Source organism: Misgurnus anguillicaudatus, unplaced genomic scaffold (genome assembly GCF_027580225.2).
Source record: "Misgurnus anguillicaudatus unplaced genomic scaffold, ASM2758022v2 HiC_scaffold_29, whole genome shotgun sequence".
Taxonomy (NCBI): domain Eukaryota; kingdom Metazoa; phylum Chordata; class Actinopteri; order Cypriniformes; family Cobitidae; genus Misgurnus; species Misgurnus anguillicaudatus.
Genome location: NW_027395279.1, coordinates 515949 through 534932, shown reverse-complemented (window position 1 = coordinate 534932; position 18984 = coordinate 515949). Strand labels below are relative to the sequence as shown.

The window sequence follows — 18984 nt, the reverse complement described above, 5'->3', positions numbered from 1 at the left end:
TCTCCTCAGGTTATTCACTTTCTCTGTTCTTTCCTTCACAGGTATCAACTTGGACACAGAAGCACAGTTAATTGGCTTTGAATGGCTCTCACCTCTCTGCTGGACACAGCGTACCGTAAGTACAGGTTTCTTCGATCTCTCCTCAGGTTATTCACTTTCTCTGTTCTTTCCTTCACAGGTATCAACTTGGACACAGAAGCACAGTTAATTGGCTTTGAATGGCTCTCACCTCTCTGCTGGACACAGCGTACCGTAAGTACAGGTTTCTTCGATCTCTCCTCAGGTTATTTACTCTCTCTGTTCTTTCCTCCACAGGTATCCGCTTGGGCGAAACGTCTGATGGAGTAAGTCGTCCCTACGTGGCGTCGGGGGCGAACCCTCTCGACAGCTGTGCGGTGGCAGGGGGGTGGGATAACTCAATGTCTCACCGGGCCGAGCGCTTCCCTTTCCTCGCTGCCATCAGGCGTTCAAACTCTGGACAGGGGCGCCACTTTGTAGAGGCCACGGGATGATGAGAATCACTTCACCTCGCTCTCTGCAACAATAAGACTCGCACAGTTTACAGTATTGAATGGTAATAGCCACAAATCGTACTCACAATGCTGCTGCTTCTCCAGCTCTTCGTTGACGCTCGCACCACCCACCAAATGTCTAGGCGGGAAAGGATCATCCCGGGGCACCGTGCTACTTTCTGAGATCTGAAACACGCTCACAACATATGCAGGGTTGAGTCAAGCTAAGGCCAGCAGCCTCTTGGTCTTCCCTTAGCGAAGTGCGTGAAATCCCCGTTTTCTCTTGGTCTCAATTCACCAAATACTCTGTGTGTTTTTCAACCTTTAAGGTTCGCGATGCCTTCCACAACCATACGGCTTCAGCCTGAGAGAGAGAGAGTTTTAGACAGCCCACAGCAGCGCACCAAACGGCACAACACAGCGCTTCAAACACACACCAAAAAGCTTCCCAAACTGTGAATAAACTTGGCCTTAAGTACTGCCTTGCTTGGCGTATCCTCCAATCGCCAGCCGCTGTTCCTAACTAGGCACAGGTGCATCAAATTCGCAGATTTTCCCGCTCGCGGCGCTTACCGGAAGTCCGGTGTTCGTCTTTTCCGGTCCGGGCGGAAACACTTCCGGGCGGAAACAAACTTCCATAACTTTGGTTCCGCCCCAAAGAAAAAAAAAGATCGTCACCTTGTGACATCCTCCCCCTCCAGTCCCTAGAACGCCTTTGGGTCGTCCACTCACCATAACGAGCGGGGGGTCAGCCTCGGTTCTCCCGCTGGGAACGCCGTAGGGGTGAGTCGGGCTCAGCCTGTTCAGGGGCCGCTTCTGGTTCTCTCGGGGCAACCGGGGGTGGCGCTACCACGGGTCTTCCCGGTACCACAGCCCACCCTCCAATCCAGGGGGCCGCCGGTACAGCCTCTGTGGGAATCTCTTCCACGGCCTCGGGGTAGTTAGGGCATGGGCGGAGCATGTTACGGTGTACCACTCGCTCGGGACCAGACTTGCCTTCGGGCCGGATGGTGTACACCGGTTGTCACGGCCTTTGCTGTCTACAGACCACATATGGGATGGTTTCCCAACGATCGCTCAATTTACCCTTTCCTTATCGACGGTTGTCCCGCGCTAAGACCCTCTCACCTGGTAACAGGGGGGCCTCCCGGGCCGTTCGATCGTACAGCCGCTTATTCTTCTCTCCTGTCGTCCGTATCCTCTTCGATACCTGTTCGTAAGCGTAGTGTAACCATTGATGGTGGCGCCCCACCCACTCAGTCACACTCCCTTCTTCCCGGCCTGCTGCGACTCCCAGGACCAAGTCAATGGGCATACGCACGTGCCTGCCAAACATCAGATAGGTCGGGGCATACCCCGTCGTACTGTGTATACTATTATTGTATGCTTGAAGAAGATTTGGTAAGGCACTCACCCAGTCACTCTACTGTCGTTGGTCCAAGGTCCCTAACAACCCCAATAGGGTCTGGTTGAATCTCTCACAACTGCCATTTCCCTGGGGGTGGTATGACGTGGTATGGCTCTTAGTACAGCCGTACAACTGGCACAGTTCCTGGATCACTCTAGATTCGAAATTGGCCCCTTGGTCGGAGTGTAAGAACTCCGGACACCCAAAGGTCTGAAAGATGGCCCGCCATAGAGCTGTAGCTGTGGTGTTTGCGGTCTGGTCGAGGGTGGGGATCGCCCAAGCGTACTTGGTGAACAGGTCAGTGATTACCAAGATGTTCTGATATCGGTCTTGGGGCCGGCCCAGTGTCAGGTCCATAGCCATGATGTAGAGGGGGGCTTTTGCGTGGATGGGCACCATAAGTGCTCGGGCCTCTCGCCTAGACTTGAACAGTAGGCACCTGGGGCAGGCTTGGATCAGATTGTGTACCGATACTTCCAGCCCTGGCCAGTAGAAAAACCTGCGTAGTAGGGACACAGTCCTCTCTTGACCTTGATGTCCCAACTGCTCATGATAGGCTGCAACTAGTGCTGTCACCTGTTCTGTGGGTACCACGATCTGACGCACCTCCTCTCCCAGCTTCGGATCACTGATCCTCCTACACAGCACACCTTCCTGCAGTTCCAGCTTGTCCCACTGTCCCAATAGCCGCCTTCCAGTATCAGTCTGGGCTGCTCTTTCGGCTGGTGTCGGCCGTCGGCCTTGCTCTACCCATCCTCTCACTTGGCACACGTCCCGGTCCTGGGCCTGTCTCTCCATCCACCGGCGGGCATCCCACCCCCAGTTCTCTGGCACGGCCTCCTGCCGGCTTCCTGGCGCATCCACAGCTCTCACCATGTATCCTTCCTCATGGTCGGTCACTTCGGGGTCAGCCCGGCCCCTCAGGCCTCCTGTCCCTGGCAACCTCGAGAGCACATCCGCATTCGTGTGTTCCCGCCCAGGGCGATACTGGATTTGGTAGTTGTAATTTGCTAGCTGGGCCACCCACCGCTGCTCCACGGCGCCCAGCTTCGCCGTCTGTAAATGCACCAACGGGTTATTGTCAGTTATCACAGTTACCTTGGCACCCCATAGATAGTCCTTGAACTTCTCGCTTACAGCCCACTTTAACGCCAACAGTTCTAGTTTGAAGGAGCTGTAGTTCGCATCGTTCCTCTCAGCTGGGTGGAGGCTCCGACTCGCATAAGCGATGACTCGCTCTGCTCCTTCCTGTTGTTGGGCCAACACCGCCCCTAGTCCGAGGTTGCTGGCATCTGTGTATAGGACAAAAGGTTTGGTAAAGTCGGCATATGCTATTATGGGGGCCTGTAATAGTTCCTGCTTCAACTTCTGGAAGGCTGCCTCGCAGCCAGCATCCCATTCAATGGTGGGCGACCCACGGCCTCGGCTTCGACCTGTACCGACTAACAACTGGTTGAGGGGTTTAGCAATCTTGGAGAAATCCTTTATGAATCGTCTATAATAGCCCACAAACCCTAAAAAGGATCGTACCTGCCTCACCGTTGTTGGTGCATTCCACTCTCTCACCGCCGAGACTTTCCCCGGATCCACGGCCACACCTGCTGCACTGACCACATGGCCCAAAAAATGGACTTCCCGTCGCAGCAAGTGGCATTTGTCAGGCTGCAGTTTCAGGCCATACTTCTCCATGGCCCGGAAGACTTCCTCAAGGTGCCGAAGGTGAGAATCGAAATCTGGGGAATAGACAATCACATCATCCAGATAAACCAAAACTGACTCCATCAACTGACCTCCAAGACACCGCTGCATCAGACGTTGGAAGGTGGCCGGAGCGTTGCAAAGCCCGAAGGGCATCCGGTCCCATTCAAATAATCCGAAAGGGGTCATGAAGGCAGTTTCCTCCCGGTCTGCTTCGGCCACCTGCACCTGCCAATAACCACTGGCCAGATCCAGAGTGGAATACCACGCCGACCGCGTGAGGCTGGCGAGAGAGTCTTCGATCCATGGTAGGGGGAAAGCATCCTTTTTCGTCACTAAATTGAGCTTACGGTAATCCACGCAGAAGCCCCTGTCTTCTTTTGTACGAGCACAATGGGAGCCGCCCACGGGCTGCTACTTTCTCGGACGATGCCTCGTCCCAGCATGCCGTGCAGGAGTGTGCGTACTTCGGTGTATAAGGTAGGTGGGATTGGCCGATACCTCTCTCTGCTTGGTCCAGCGTCCCCAGTGGGGATGTGGTGTTCCATCACCTTGGTGCATCCATAATCCTCATCATGTGTTGCGAACACGTGTTGCCATCTCCAAAGGAGTGCCTGCAGCCTTTGTGTCTGCGCCCGCTCTAGGTCTTCTCCCTGTAAAGACTCGCCTCCCAGGTGGGTCGGCACGCCCTGACCGGTACTGTTCACCGGGGCATCCACCTGTGTCAGGGCCACTTCGATAACAGTGGGGCACACCTGACGGAAGCTGACATCTCTCTCCTCCCTCACCTGATGGGGCCCAACCGCCGTCAGCCGGGCCAATCGTTGGTGTCGATGTAAGTGTACTGCATATGGGTGTTCGTTCCGTACTCTCACAGGGACTTTCCCCCGGTGGACCGTCGCCAGGCCCCGTGCTACCTCTACTTGTGGGCAATCCACGTGGGGCTCGACCAGCACCCACTCCTCCGGCCCAGGTCCTCGCGGCGGCACTCTGGCCCACACGATGGCCTCACTCCTAGGGGGAATAGACAAAGCAAAACGACAGGTTACTCTTCCGACTTCTTCCCGGTCCCTACGGACCCGTGTCATGTGTACTTGTCGGCAGTCGGCCACCACACGCTCCCACTTGGGCCTCTCAGCAGGTGATATCCTTGCTGATATGACATTCATGCCCAGCAGAGCTCGATGCGCCCCCAAACATTTATCCTGCACAATGATCACACCTTTCTGGAGGACCACCACCCCTTGGACTTCCAGGTCCGTCACTAAATAGCCGAGGTAAGGGATCTCGAGGCCGTTCGCGCCCTTCAGGGTTAACCAGGGGGCCTCTGCTCCTTGCGTCCCTTGCTCTCCGAACACTTCCTGGGAAAGGCTTTCGGCGAACAGCGTGACTTGAGAGCCCGTATCCACCAGGCACGAAATCGTTTTTTCCACATACCTTTACCTCTGCCATCAGGCTATGCCCGACCATCTGGCTCCTAGAGCCACTTCCTCTTCTGGGGTCTTCTCGAGGGGTCCCGGCCACACGACCCACTGTGGCCGGTCGACCTAAAAACCCCCCTCAGATACTCTGCGGGGCCCACACTGGCGACTATAATGGCCTGGTTTTCTGCAACGGTTGCAAATTGGTCTCCCCTGTTTGTCCCATTCAAAACGGGGCCGATTAAAGTGGTCCGCACGTCCGGGGGGCTCTCGGCCCCTCTCGGAATACACTCATTCTCGGGGTGCCTGCCTCGGCTCCTCCCGCGCTCGTCCCTGGCGCAACTCCCCCAGAAGGGTCTTAGACAGCTCCGACATCTGGTCCCGGACATCTTTCAGGAGTTCAGCTTTCAATATCTGCTTCCAGTCAGGGCCCGCACACACTGGGGGCTCGCCTAACTCAGTCTCGTCCCCTTCCAGAGCCAGCGACTCCTTTTTCAAGTCTTCAAACGTGAGGCCTGGGTCTCTCCTAAACTGCACTCGTAGACTCTGCCTCACCGGTCCTTCCTTCATCCCTAACAAAAACTGATCGCGCAGTAAGGCTTCTCCGTCTCCCAGTCCATGGTCACGACGGGCCTGCAGTCGAGTAAACTGTTCCCGCAGTCTCAGGGAAAAAGCTTTACTTGGTTGGCGGGGGCCCTGTTTACAATTAAAAAACTGGGAGCGGAGGACAGCTACGGGGGTATGGTCGCCATATTGTTCGGTAAGAAACTGGAATACTGTTTGGGCGGTGGCTCGGACAGCTTCGGGGGCGGCTTGCACTTCTCTTCGAGCCTCTCCATTCAGGGAATTCAGAACGAATTGGAGCCGCTGGGCTGCACTAAGGCCCTGCAAGTCGGCCAGATACTCCAACTGGGCTTTCCATTCTGCTAAACGTACCTCCGACTCTGTCCCTCCATATTTTTGAATCCACGGGCTACCCATAAAAACAGGCATGGTATGGGGTTGGGCTGCGGGCCCTGCGTTGTCGGTCATTGGGCGACCTTGGTTACTCAACTCGAGGTGGAACCCTGCCGACTACGCCAAAATCTGTCACACCGAGGGGCTGGCTGCTAATGGCTAAAGCCACGCCCCTCTTCAACTTCCACCTCGAGGAGGTCCCCAAAGCCAACCCAATGACCAGACAACAACAAGGGCAGGTAAGTATAAAAACCTTTTATTTATTCATTAAATATTTAAAATGTTCTTGGGAAATGGGGAGGGGGGAAATTAAAACTAATATCTGTCTCTGCCCTCCAGGTGGGCCACGGACAGGGAACAAGGGGGCAACGGGATGTCTAGGACACTAGGGGCCAGGGGGGCGTGGGACTCAGGCTCCAACCTGGTCTGGAGTATCCGTGGCACGCTCCTTTGTCCTCCTGGAGGCAGAATCAAAAGTGAATGAGTGTTGTGGATTTTTATTTAGGCTGCGTACCTGGGTCTCCCTGGTGTGGGCTCTTCCTCGCACTTTCACAATGTTTTGTCGAGTCACTCAGTATTTCCTCTTTCTTCTCCACAGGTAACAACTTAGGCACAAAGCACAGTTAATCGGCTTGGAATGGTTCTCACCTCTCTGCTGGACACAACGTACCGTAAGTACAGGTTTCTTCGATCTCTCCTCAGGTTATTCACTTTCTCTGTTCTTTCCTTCACAGGTATCAACTTGGACACAGAAGCACAGTTAATTGGCTTTGAATGGCTCTCACCTCTCTGCTGGACACAGTGTACCGTAAGTACAGGTTTCTTCGATCTCTCCTCAGGTTATTCACTCTCTCTGTTCTTTCCTCCACAGGTATCCGCTTGGGCGAAACGTCTGATGGAGTAAGTCGTCCCTACGTGGCGTCGGGGGCGAACCCTCTCGACGGCTGTGCGGTGGCAGGGCGTGGAATAACTCAACGTCTCACCGGGCCGAGCGCTTCCCTTTCCTCGCTGCCGTCAGGCGTTCGAACTCTGGACAGGGGCGCCCCTTTGTAGAGGCCATGGGACGATGAGAATCACTTCACCTCGCTCTCTGCAACAATAAGACTCGCACAGTTTACAGTATTGAATGGTAATAGCCACAAATCGTACTCACAATGCTGCTGCTTCTCCAGCTCTTCGTTGACGCTCACACCACCCACCAAATGTCTAGGCGGGAAAGGATGGTCCCGGGGCACCGTGCTACTTTCTGAGATCTGAAACACGCTCACAACATATGCAAGGTTGAGTCAAGCTAAGGCCAGCAGCCTCTTGGTCTTCCCTTAGCGAAGTGTGTGAAGGCGGGGGTCTGTCAGACAAGACATACAGCAATCCACAGCAACCCACAGCAATATACAACACCACGTCAAACTTAAAGGTTTACACAGCACAAAGACTCACCCACCACGCTCAGTGCACAAAAAGGACTCCCGTCTTCCTTTACTTCACTTCAGTCAGATCTGGCGATGGATAATGCGGCCCAGCTAGTGGTGTCGTCGTTGTGACTGCTTCAGTAAAACGTCCACTCGGCTCACCCACCACGCTATAATAGGGGTAGGGCCGTTCTCTTCCTCCTGGAGGAATCTAACATACAGCTAGATCATTACACAAGGCATTTACAACTTGCACTTGGTACTCACAACAATGTCGGTTTCAATCCCCGTTTTCTCTTGGTCTCAATTCACCAAATACTCCGTGTGCTTTTCAACCTTTAAGGTTCGCGATGCCTTCCACAACCATACGGCTTCAGCCTGAGAGAGAGAGAGTTTTAGACAGCCCACAGCAGCGCACCAAACGGCACAACACAGCGCTTCCAACACACACCAAAAAGCTTCCCAAACTGTGAATAAACTTGGCCTAAAGTACTGCCTTGCTTGGCGTATCCTCCAATCGCCAGCCGCTGTTCCTAACTAGGCACAGGTGCATCAAATTCGCAGATTTTCCCGCTCGCGGCGCTTACCGGAAGTCCGGTGTTCGTCTTTTCCGGTCCGGGCGGAAACACTTCCGGGCGGAACCAAACTTCCATAATTTTGGTTCCGCCCCAAAGAAAAAAAAAAGATCGTCACCTTGTGACACCTACGTTCGCGTTAAGTATGGACAGCATCCTCCATGTTGACATTATCGTGTGACCTATGACGTAGTAGACTTGTTCGAGTTCATGTGGAACCACAAGAACCGACAGGAGATTGACATCACAATACCGCGAGAGCGACTCGAAATCAGACTTCTCCATATGATTTATGGAATCGCTCTAACGGTACTTTGATGTCATCCACCTGTTGACATCAACATCATCATGCGGTGCATGAACTCGAACAAACCTAATAACAGACATAAAACCGTATGCGTGTATATGAGGGACAGGTGCAATAACATCTGATTGCAACACTTGACAACTCTACTACGGTCTCTGATATATTACACATAATTTTGTAGTGGACAAAAATAAGTAAAACAAGCAGATTGTAATTTAATATCTATTGTCAGATGACAGCTGTGCTTGAATACAAACTAGACAATGCAGGCCATGTGATTATATACATTTAAGTGAAGCAATCTCTTGTATTTACTTAAAACAACAGGAAACATGAATAAAAAAGGAATGAATAAAACCATCACAATAAATGAAAACGTATAGAAGTGAATCCCATATCAAAGAAAACTTTATTCAAATGTATTTTTCTAAAAAAAAAATCACATATTTACTGTCATCTCAACACAGCTGTGATAATTCTGTAGCTTTATTTTAATGAATCTGCTGAGCACTTTGTGGTATATCCTCTGGGTCTGTGCGTGAAGTCAGGGTGCTGAGGAACAGCCCTGTAACATATCGAAATCATCCGATTGGTTGGTCTTCGGTCGATTGCTCTGCTTTCCCGTAGCATCATGGGAAAGCTGGGATAGAAGTGTCCATCCAATGCATGCTTCAGAATCTGGGCGGACTCAGTAGGGCATCCGGGGATTTCCCGCCTACTGATTTTATGGATACTGAGGATTTGGACATACTACTCTGTTTCCCCTACTACATTTTCAGTAAGTAGGCGGTTTCGGACGATACTTAAGTACACGTGCCTCTGAATCTCGCGAGAAATAGTCCAAAATCCCGGTAATTCTCGCCTACCCTTTTACGTATAGTGAGGTTTCAGACATACTATTCGTTCGCCTACTGCTTTTTGCCTACTATATAGTATGGCAGTATGCGGTTTCGGATTCAGCCATAGTCTGTTGTTTACATCAGATTTCGTGTGAACGTGTATGAGATGGAGCCGCAGCGGTCATGTCAGCTGGGGGTTCAGTTTTTTTTTCAGTAAGTTTCACATTCCTGTGCTGGCTTGCTAGGTGTTTGCTCAGATTTGAGGTGGAATTTTTTGCTGTAGATAAAAGTTTTATTCCCACGCAGAGTGTACAGCGGACGCTGATGTTTTTGTCACCTTTAACTGGGTTAAACTCAAAGTAATGTTGGTACTTTCAAGCATTAAAGGCTGCATAGTCTTGTTCTCTTCCGCGCTCCATGTTGTCACTTCATGTTCAACACTACACTGACTGACGGCGCGGCACTCGTACGTCATTGTCATTCAACTCACGTCACGTCACGAGACAGTCCAACGAAACAAAATCAAGGTTAAATAACGCAGTAACGCAGCCTGCTTACGGGGAAGTAAGAGTACTCCAATTACTGTTTTTGCAATTGTAATCCCTTACTTTACTCGTTACTCGTATAGGACTGGTGGACGTTATGTATGTGGATTTATACAGGACTGGTGGATGTTATGTATGTTGATGTATATAGGACAGGTGGATGTATGTGGATGTATATAGGACTGGTGGATGTATATAGGACTGGTGGATGTTACATATGTGGATGTATATAGGACTGGTGGGTGTTATAGAATGTATATAGGACTGGTGGATGTAAGTGAATGTATATAGGACTGGTGGATGTTATGTGAATGTATATAGGACTGGTGGATGTTATGTATGTGGATGTATATAGGACTGGTGGATGTTATGTGAATGTATATAGTAGCACTGGTGGACGTTACATATGTGGATGTATATAGGACTGGTGGATGTTACGTATGTGGGTGTATATGGGACTGGTGAATGTATATAGGACTGGTGGAGTTACGTATGTGAATGTATATAGGACAGGTGGATGTTACATATGTGGATGTATATAGGACTGGTTGGTGTTATGTGAATGTATATAGGACTGGTGGATGTTATGTGAATGTATATAGGACTGGTTGGTGTTATGTGAATGTATATAGGACTGGTGGATGTTATGTGAATGTATATAGGACTGATGGATGTTATGTGAATGTATATAGGACTGGTGGATGTTATGTGAATGTATATAGGACTGGTGGATGTTATGTGAATGTATATAGGACTGGTGGATGTTATGTGAATGTATATAGGACTGGTGGATGTTATGTATGTGGATGTATATAGGACTGGTGGATGTTATGTGAATGTATATAGTAGCACTGGTGGACGTTACATATGTGGATGTATATAGGACTGGTGGATGTTACGTATGTGGGTGTATATGGGACTGGTGAATGTATATAGGACTGGTGGAGTTACGTATGTGAATGTATATAGGACAGGTGGATGTTACATATGTGGATGTATATAGGACTGGTTGGTGTTATGTGAATGTATATAGGACTGGTGGATGTTATGTGAATGTATATAGGACTGGTTGGTGTTATGTGAATGTATATAGGACTGGTGGATGTTATGTGAATGTATATAGGACTGATGGATGTTATGTGAATGTATATAGGACTGGTGGATGTTATGTTTGTGGATGTATATAGGACTGGTGGATGTTATGTGAATGTATATAGTAGCACTGGTGGACGTTACATATGTGGATGTATATAGGACTGGTGGATGTTACGTATGTGGGTGTATATGGGACTGGTGAATGTATATAGGACTGGTGGAGTTACATATGTGGATGTATATAGGACTGGTGGATGTTATGTGAATGTATATAGCACTGGTGGACGTTACGTATGTGGAGGTACTGTATATAGGACTGGTGGATGTTACGTATGTAGATGTATATAGGACAGGTGGATGTTACGTATGTTGATGTCAATAGGACAGGTGGATGTTACGAATGTGGATGTATAGAGGACTGGTGGATGTATATAGAACTGGTGGATGTTACGTATCTGAATGTATATAAGACAGGTGGATGTTACGTAAGTGGATGTAAATAGGACTGGTGTATGTTATGTATATAGATGTATATTAGACTGGTGAATGTTATGTATGTGGATGTACATAGGACTGGTGGATGTATATAGAACTGGTGGATGTTACGTATGTGAATGTATATAGGACAGGTGGATGTAAATAGGACTGGTGTATGTTATGTATGTAGATGTATATTGGACTGGTGAATGTTACGTATGTGGATGTATATAGGACTGGTGGGTGTTATGTGGATGTATATAGGACTGGTTGGTGTTATGTGAATGTATATAGGACTGGTGGATGTTATGTGAATGTATGTAGGACTGGTGGATGTTATGTATGTGGATGTATATAGGACTGGTGGATGTTATGTGAATGGTGGACGTTACATATGTGGATGTATATAGGACTGGTGGATGTTACGTATGTGGGTGTATATGGGACTGGTGAATGTATATAGGACTGGTGGATGTTACGTATATGAATGTATATAGGACTGGTGGATGTTATGTGAATGTATATAGCACTGGTGGACGTTACGTATGTGGAGGTATATAGGACTGGTGGATGTTACGTATGTAGATGTATATAGGACAGGTGGATGTATATAGGACTGGTGGACGTTATGTATGTGGATTTATACAGGACTGGTGGATGTTATGTATGTTGATGTATATAGGACAGGTGGATGTTACGTATGTGGATGTATATAGGACTGGTGGATGTATATAGAACTGGTGGATGTTACGTATGTGAATGTATATAGGACAGGTGGATGTTACGTATGTGGATGTAAATAGGACTGGTGTATGTTATGTATGTAGATGTATATTGGACTGGTGGATGTTATGTATGTGGATGTATATAGGACTGGTGGATGTTACGTAGGTAGATGTATATAGGACTGGTGGATGTATATAGAATTGTTGGATGTTATATATGTGGATGTATATAGGACTGGTGGATGTTATGTATGTGAATGTATATAGGACTGGTGGATGTATCTAGGACTGGTGGATATGAAAATAGGACTGGTGGATGAATATAGGACTGGTGGATGTTATGTATGTGCATTCAAAAAAAAATTCTTCGCAAAAGGCCGTCAAGTGCATCTCGGAGAATAGCGCGGACGCTTTTCACACCACGAGAGGGCACGCGCGCCACACGGCCGAAATGAGATAAAGACGTGGCCCTTCATGCCTGTTGATTTGTGATAATTGTTGAGAGCTCTTGCTCACATTATTTACGTATGTGGAGTTAAAGAGTTAAGGAGTTAAAGTTAAACTCCTTTAAGATAATATAATTAATAGTGGGAAATAATTAAAACGCGGTTATGAGACTCTGAAAAAGATCCAATCACATGAGGTCAAAGACATAAAAAACTATTCTGATTCACTTACAACATATGTGGGAGGGTTTGGGCGCACAGTCCTGCGCCCCAGGGTGGATCCAAAACCAGCCAATTAGAGCTCAGCCTCAGGTCACATGTTTTTACCCTTTTTTACTGACCTACATAGACACTCCTTAGGGGTGCACCCCAGACACACAAACATGACACACACACAACGAAAGATTACATTTTTTTTAATTAAATGATAACATGACTAACAGTAAAATAGTACAACTAAATTTTATTTTGTATTTATTTGTATTATATACCGTAAAACTTCAAATATAATAGCCGGGTCAAAAATAGATACCTGTCTCTTTTAGACGCCTGGTGTGACGACAAGTTTGGGTAAATAAACGCCTATCTCAAATAAAGGCCTGGTCTGTTTGTTAGTTTCGGGTTGTATTTAATCGTCTAAAACCCGTCAGATCGTCTGTTTAAGCCAGTTTTATGCTGCAGATTGCACACGCTAAAGTTTTTATTACCGGTAGATGTCACGTGACAGACACAATCGTTCCGTTACTCATCACTATGACAACACAACAAGGTTCGTCGTCAGGATTGAGGTGATGATGACAGTAGAGGAGTAGCAATCAGGAGAGTCGTGACTTTTCCCGGTGGGCCGGTAGTGTTTTGAGGCCGCGTCTGATAATAGCCGGGCTTTCAGTCTTTTTTCATACATGCACTCATACATACATACATACATTGTATTTCTCAACCAGAAAAACTATTTATCATATATTAAATATGCTGCAGCGCCCAAAATGTATCTGGCCGTGCCACTTATCAGCCAATCAAAAAAAAAAAAGAGGCTACACAAAAGATAATATTCTAAAAAAAGAATATTATCATTTGCTTTATTTATGATGCCAATAATTTAAGACTGCTATTCTTACACAAACTAATTTGTTAAACACATTCAAATTATAAATAAAACATAATATGTGGTAACCTCCTGCTGTCATGCTTAAACAATAAAATTAAAAGCCTGTCTCTTATAGACGCCTGTCTCTTTTAGACGCTTGGTGTGACAATAGGTTTGGGTAAATAAAAGCCCAGGCTATTCAAGTTTTACGATATTTAACTTTTTTGTAACATGTTAAAGTAGCTTTTTTCTGGCTAACTTTGGGGGCGCCACCCCAGTGCCCCCTAGTGACCAGTCGCCACTGCTATTGATAAAATAATATAAGATATATATATAATTTTTGTTATATATTGTTCCTCAATCAAGATTCTCACGGATCTCTGTATTTTTCCGGGACCTTGCCATGGACTTTCTTTTCCGTGGCATTTTCACGGATTGGTTACTCAAATGTTTTGTCCTATTTTCTAACCATTGTCGCTTCGGTTTAGGTTTACATAAAATGACATCCATACCCAAACCCAACTCTAACCCCAACGCCAGGCGACAATTGTTTAAAGTTTAGAAAATATAAAAGAATAAATCAGAAAGATCCGTGAGAATTCCACGAAAAAATGAGCTAAAAATTCCTTGACTATCCCACAGAACTTTGTGAGATCTTGCTGAATTTACCTTAGTATTCACTTCATATTTAATGATATTTACAGTACACATTAAAGGTTAATATAATTTTACATGATTTTCGATACATCACTCGTATTACCTATCAAACACAATGAAACACATAGCAGCATTGTGAAGCAGTGTGACTTTCTTATGAGGCATTTAGCTACTCACTATTAACCCCTAGTGTTACTCATAATAGATATAAAAAGATATGATAAGTATTAAAGTAAATGGCCACCAGTAATAAAATATTAAACCATTAAATCTATATTATTCACACATTATACACAACTCATTAACATATAAGAAGTAAACTAGTTATTATTAACGATAATCATTACCTACAGCTGAGTTCATAAAATACCACTGTTGACTATATTCATGAAATGTCCGAAAATGTAAAGAGAAACAGTAATTTCATCGATTTACCAGCAGGTGTCATTGAAATAAATGGGCTTCAGTGCTGCGTTTGGAACTATGGGTCACTAAATGAAACTGTGTTACTTACACATTCCATTCTTACAACGGACGTCTATGTGAGTGTCATAACTCTCTCTTTATAGACGGTTTCAGCAGTAACAACATAAACAAGCGGCTGTCGTGGTCCGCACGTAACTTCCGGTAAACTCCGGTAAGAATAAATAACAACAAAGTCCTTTAAACGTAGTTTATTTATATAACAAGCAAAAAACAACACATAGATTACATAGGAAACCAAAACATTTGTTATTTTCGACGAGGCATTTGTTCAAGAGAGTTTAGCAACTAGTCAGACCATTAAAAAAATGAAACCGGAAGAAAGTTTGGATCCAGACATGTATCGCGTCAGCGCACGTGTGTCCGATGAAACTGTTGATACCTTCGAATAAACCAAACAACCACAATTCACATGCACGTATTGGACCGTGGGGATTGAACCGAACGGTTCAATATTATATTGAGAATTGTGGAATCCCTAGTGTTTACTGAACATGTTTATTAATATAATGTACTTTTAATTAAAGAAACTTATCACCATTCGAAATAACTGAATTTCAATAGACACAATGTGTAAACTTTACTGACTGTTCATGGTTTATTGAAGTCAAAAGGAATGCAACAAATGTTATTTCACCATATATATTTTGACACTCTGAAACCATGTCTCAGATATTTGCACAACATCCTGACATGGGGCAGTTGCTTAATAGCATTTCAAATGAGATCTGGGTATTTTGTTTCAAAAACCATTCAAGTACCATATTCATAAATCAGTGGAATCTAAAGCTGCTTGTATTGTTAATGTCTCATGATTTGAACTTTACTGTTTCTGTGGTTATTATGATTCTGCCCTAACATTTTAAAGCTTTTAATAGAGAAGCACCAAACATGAATAGACAGGTCTATAATCTAAAAGACAGTCTTTCACATATGAATGCAAAAACATGTTAGGTGATACAGACTGACAAACCTAGATAATAATATCTGCAGATGCCTTTCAGCTATAGTGTACATCTTCTAGTCTATCTGGGGAGATAGATGATAATACATGCTTGTACAAAGTCAGACCACATATTAAGGATGTCTTAAATCAATTCCTTCAAACAAAAGAGATTATGGTTACACTTTATAATAAGGGTCCATGAATCATAATCAAGACATGGTTTTAGAGTGTCGAAATATATATTGTGAAATAACATTTGTTGCATTCCTCTTGACTTCATCAAAACCATGCAGAGTCAGTAAATTTCAAACATTAAAATGGTAATTGTGTATATGGTCTATTGAATTTCAGTATGGCTGCAGCTATCGATTCTTTTTGTAATCGATTAATCTAGCACTGAATCAATCGAGTAATCGGATAAAAAATTTTTGTGTGTTTTTAAACAACCAAAACAAATAATGCATAATGAAAATGACGTGGCTGTAAAATGTTCAAGCATTTGGCTTTTATTTCTAAAATTAAAGCCAAATAAATGTGTTTTTGGATATAAGGAGAAGAAAGCCAGCATTATGAAAACAATGGATATATTTTGTTTATCCGGGGTAGCAGCGGAGTTTTGCATGAGTTTTGTATGTTATCGGAAATAATCTGTAAGGCTGATCTTTCTTTTATAAATCTGATTAAACTAAAGACTCTTCGGAGATATAAAGGATGTAATACTACTATATAGGTACTCCAGAAATGCAGAAACAGCGTGTGTTACGTGAGCTTTAATAATTCGCAAAAAATGCACATCTATGTCTGGTAAAAATTTGTAAGCTTGATTCTGGTAAGCTTGAACCTGGAAGCAGTGCATAAAGTCAGACTTAACAATGTGTCTATAATTTTAAGTATCTGGGGACATACACTGATGCTCAACTTATTATTATTATTTATTTTTTAGAAAATACTGACAGCATCAAGCAAAAGGGTTTAAAGATAGTTGAGGATGTCACACACCCTTCATTGCGAGATTCAATTCTTGCCATCAGGAAGAGGATATACAGGCAACCACGAACAATAAGTTACATAAAATATAAATATGTTATGTGTTACTTGTTTCTTGATTTTTATTTGTTATGTGTTGATTTATTGTGAAGCCAGAGTCAAATTTCCACAACGTGCATAAAAAAGCAAAGTAAAGTAATAATTCTCTTTTTAATTGCTCAGTTTAAATGCATACAATCACATTGGCTTCTTTGATCCTAATTGCTCATTAACGTAATTATCTCCACCATGTTACAGTATATCAGACACTGTTTCATATTAAATTTATTGCATATTATGAGATGTATAGGAAAATTTTAAACGTGTAATCATAAAAACAATAACCAATAGCTACAGTTTTGGGTATCACATAATCACACTGTAAAAGTTAACTCAACTCAAACTATTTAAGTAAACCGGTTGCATAGTTTTAAAACACATACATTTGAGTACTGTGAACTTAAACAAATTGAGTCATATGCAGTTATGCACTTATTTAAGTTCACACTACTAAAATAAAAGTGGATAATGCACATGTCTAATGCAACCAGTTTACTTAAATGGTTTAAGTTAAGTTAACTGTTAGGTTTACAGTGCAGTTGTCATAAGACAACGTAATTTAAAACAAACAGAATAGATCTTATAAAGAAATAAAGCCAAACCTTTAGTGCGAAGGTCTGTGTGTGTAGATGTTGTCTGCCTGTTTCCTGAATGTGTTCTCTGGTGTCTTTTTTATAGCCTACACACCGGTAAACAGTTCTCTGATATCACATGACATAAAGTAACAACCTCTACATGCTAAAAATTATAATGGATTGTGGTTCTAAATTCTGGTCTTGGTGCCTCATTGCTCTGCACATTTTGTATGTCTGTTTGTGCTCTAATCGCCTTTGTGAACTAATCCCATATTTGAACACTAAAATTAAAAGGTGTAAAAAGTGAAACTATAACTTTATTTACACAAAATTTGTGCTCCAGCAGCTTTCTTTGCTGGCATTTTATTTTTTCAACCTCAACCAAATCAACCAATTTTTATACCTGGTTTTTGAGTTCTTTTGATGGGACCAGCTCAGTATGTCACATGAAATAGGGGAGAGTGGGGGCGAAAGTAACAAAGTGATTTTCTCAGAGCCCTGATAACATTTGCATCCCTAACTATAACAGATTTTTTAGCACACAACCTCTGACAAACAGGGACGGATTATGGCGATGATGTGCCCTGGGCACGGATGTCTCAAAGGCCCCCCTTTACCAATTTTTTGGGCAACAGCGTTGCACCTGTATGCACAGGGCTCAAGTGTTGGTTTGCCTCTGCCTGTATGCCCCATTTTATAGGATTAACAATGGCACTAATACGCGGGGAGAGAAAGCACACAATATTCTGTACTTTCACACCACAAATTGGTTTATTTATATCTCACCACTAATCTGTCAACATACAACATACTGTACAACATACTCAATCAAAAAGATTGCCCGGTTGCATGAAAGTCCTTAAGCCAAGAAATCCCTTAAATATAAGGTTAAGGTTACCCTTAATAAAAATGGGTTGCAAGAAAAACCCTTAAGTGAACCTTAAGGCTGTCAGTAAGTATTTACCCTTAAATGCTAAGTATTACCTTAAAGGGCGATTTGCAGGTAAAATTTTTCAACGAATTTGTGCAATTTGCTTGTTGATAATAAACATTTAAACTGTTATTCATTGTATTTTATGTTGTTGGGTATCACAAAACCCGAAAAAGTATGAAAAAGTACAGCGGTTTGCAATGATTCTCCTTTCCCACACGACGCACTGTATGACGTCACGCTGGGTAGAGAATTTACCAAAGCCGCCTTGAGAGCATTGAGAATGACTATAGAAAGACGAGTAAAGTACAGTTCTGATAGCGCAGATTATAGATAAATAGATAGATAGATAGATAGATAGACAGATAAACAGACAGACAGATAGACAGACAGACAGACAGATGGATAGGCTAGTATAGAGAGATAGGCAGACAGCCAGATAGCATAAGGTTAGCATATCTTCGTGTAGAAAGTAAACAAACAATTAACATACTCGTGCATGCTGGCTTGAGGGGGTCCATGATCCTGCCTGAAATGGGTGTAACTTTATGCGATCTTCAGCACAAACGGTTTGGCAGCATGTCTCTAATCCTTGAAGGTGAGTGAAGCACGTCACATCTGTTCGCGGGGACCAGTGACCCAAACGCACTCACTTTCTTACAGCCAGTAGCGAATGGCAATCGGGAGTGCGGGACTTTCCGATCTGATAATAGTTATACATTTCGAGTTAACACCGTCTGGCGGCGTGAAACGCGTCCGGTTCCCGCAGCCCGCTGGTCAAACTGTGCAGCCTCTCTCGACAAAG

General features: G+C 44.7%; 1 protein-coding gene across 1 annotated transcript in view; it reads right to left on the bottom strand.

Annotated features, from left to right (window-relative positions):
* Window positions 1-17313, bottom strand: part of LOC129436748 (interferon-induced very large GTPase 1-like) — a 63658-nt gene extending 46345 nt beyond the window's left edge. Inside the window, exon 1 of the mRNA XM_073865160.1 lies at window positions 17276-17313. The gene's annotated coding sequence lies outside the window, so the exon portion shown is untranslated. The remainder of the gene's footprint in view (window positions 1-17275) is intronic.
* Between the last annotated feature and the right edge of the window lie 1671 nt (window positions 17314-18984).